General features: G+C 37.9%; 1 non-coding gene across 1 annotated transcript; it reads left to right on the top strand.

Annotated features, from left to right (window-relative positions):
- The first annotated feature begins 251 nt into the window (after nucleotides 1-251).
- On the top strand, nucleotides 252-387 carry LOC150004773 (U11 spliceosomal RNA). The gene has a single exon (XR_016512555.1). It is a non-coding gene; the product is annotated as a U11 spliceosomal RNA (small nuclear RNA).
- The last annotated feature ends 2,425 nt before the right edge of the window (nucleotides 388-2,812 follow it).

Raw genomic sequence — 2,812 nt, forward strand, 5'->3', positions numbered from 1 at the left:
ACAGCTCTCTTTGACTCATTATTCTCAGCAATAACCAGTCAGTCCGTTAATCACACAATTCAATAACCTAAAATTACTTCTAAGATATTTCTTGAGTACCTGTTTTGTGCCAGGCTGTGCGCAAGGTGCTAGAAATCTAACCAAGATAGTGCCTGCTGTCATGGAGGCAGTGATGGAGGAGGGGGATAAGAACACTTGTAGCACATTGTAAGATAGGTGAAATGTAGGATACGAAGAATATAGACTTTTTAAAAAAGGGGACTTCTCTCCTGAGTGGCACATGTAGAGCAGCTTAATTGTTCTATGTACAGAATTGACATAGAAAGATTTCAGAAGCATACTTTTTTGGTGTCCAGGCAGTTGGTGAACCTTGGTTCTGGCGCCTGTGTTGGGGGCGGGGGAGGGGAGAAAGAATGCAGACTTCTGTGTTTCAGTACCTGTGTTCACCCTGGGCCATGGACCTCCAGCTCCTGTCACCTCATATGTCACCTGTCCACTCTCATACATTCTTCCAAGTCCAATTTAATGTCAATGGGAGGCTTTCTTTGATTTACCCCAGACAGAATTAACCCTGCCTGAAATTTGGGCTTTCTCAAGCATGGCTGTTATCATTTATTCATCCATTAAACAAATGTTTATTGGTTCTAGACTGTGTTCCAGGTGTGCGACAGTGATCAACAAACCAAAGTGCCTGCCTTTGCGAAATTTGGTCCATCCCAGGTTCTTTTACTAGCCATTTGTATCTCTGTCATTCATGCCTTGAGCAAGCCATTTTGAAAGGCTATTATTTTTCTACCAATACTACCTCTTGGAGCTGATGAATTCTGGAAGCTTACTCTCTGTATGGGAAAGTGCTTTGTAAATTAAAAAGCATTTAAGGGCCCTACACTCTGCTCCCATTGTCCTTGGTGTATCTCCATTGTAGCTGTTATTGGGTTGATGTGGCAGATAATCTGTGGACCTGATATGGAAAACTAGCAGTATCTAAATCTCAGATTTTACACTTGTTAGCTGTATAGCCTTAGGCAAGTTACTTAGTCTTTCTATATCTCACTTTTCTTCTCTGTAAAATCAAGGTGATATTTGTATCTTGATCAGAGGCACTTATAAGGGATTCAATGAAAATAATATAAAGTACTCAGCACAATTCTTAGCACATAGTAAGCACACAATAAATGACAGCTATTATTAACTCATTGTGTCATTGCTATCATATTTATAACAATTATTATCTTCATTACAGTGTCTCCTTGTTAGATTCATACTTGGACAATAGGAAAACCTTATCTTTAAATTTCTGTATCCTTGAAAATGTCTGGCACATAGAAGGCAGTGAACAAATATTTATGTAATAAATAAATGAAGAAATAAATAAAGTATTTTTTTATCAAAACGTGTTAAAATGTATATATAGTACTTGGTACATAGTAAGAAATTAATATACACTTGTTCTATACTTGACTCTTTGTTTAATTTTCTCCTGTTATATTGAAAAGATTTCCTTGGGTTCTTTACTATGAGATTTAGTGAAAAAGACTATGTGTTTTACTCACTTCTTTTGGTTCTCTGAAAGGTTTTATCTTCTTTTTTTTTAGGTTGTTTCTATGCAATGGCCTTCCTAACTTGACATTATTTTAGATTCGTTGGGTCCTAACACTTTTAGTTCTTTTGGTTACTAGAAAAAGATTTTCAAGTGTAATCCCCTATGACTGTGGATGCCATCAAATAATATTTTCTGAGTATGTGTGTGCATGTGTGTTTATTCCTTTCATTAAAAACAAACATCCCTTCTAGAACTCCCCCAACCCTTTGTGGGAGGAGAGAGAACTCATAAAACCAGGTGGGCAGTGAGGGTTCATCGCTGCAGTTCAGACCAGGGGCTGATGCAGCAGTTCTCACCAAGAATGTTCAGATGATTTTCAGAGAGTGACAGCAGCATCCTGTAGTGTCTGACTTACTTTCTGAAAGGAGCTTGGCCAGAGACTAAGATGTTTTTGGTGGGATATCAGTATGTGCTTGTTTCTTGCTCAGTTTTTCTTACAGTGCTTGCTTTTCCATTCTTGGTTTGACAGCTTTTGTCTGAGCCTGGCTTTTCCATGTCAGTCGTCGTTTCCACGGGCCAGCTGGGTAGATTCAGTTACTGAGCAAAGGAGGTTAGGTAAGAAATTCTGTACGTCTATAAAGAGTTATATCCTCCTCATTCTCTTTATTTTTCTTGAAATGCTCAGTCCCCTTAACCCATCTTTATTTTCAACTTGTGATGGAGACATACCAGTGTGAAATATTTGTATTTGATCTTTACTGTAAGAAAACTAACACTACAATTAAGAAAAGGGGAGGTAATTGACATTTGGCTTCAGTAGCAGGCAGACTAGTACAATCACGGCAGCAGCCTCAACTCTGCCCCCTTGGTTTGGCTTCTGTGGGGTCAGAGCTTCCAGCATTCTCTGTGAAATCTCTCAATTTACAAATATTGAAAAGAATTTAAAAATGTTAAACCACTAAGCCAGCCATTACTCTATGGTTCAAATGAAACAGAACAATGAACCAATGTTCAACCTCTGCTATAATAACAGTAGTGTACAATCAGTATTTTCACTCTTCCATACTGTTCTAGTGCTTAACAAAAAAGAAGATTATAGTTAGAACTGTCTCATTTCCAAAAATCACTTGAATGCCCTTTCAAAAAGAGAAGACTCTGTGGTATACTCTTCTGACTTTATGGCAAACCTCTGAAGGATTCTATAAGATAAATGAGTTAGTTGTTTTTCACTTAGTACTAAAGGCTTAAGGGGTTTTGTGTGTTCTTACT

The sequence above is a fragment of the Furipterus horrens genome, unplaced genomic scaffold (assembly GCF_987537825.1).
Source record: "Furipterus horrens unplaced genomic scaffold, mFurHor1.1.pri manual_scaffold_7, whole genome shotgun sequence".
In the NCBI taxonomy this organism is placed as follows: Eukaryota; Metazoa; Chordata; class Mammalia; order Chiroptera; family Furipteridae; genus Furipterus; species Furipterus horrens.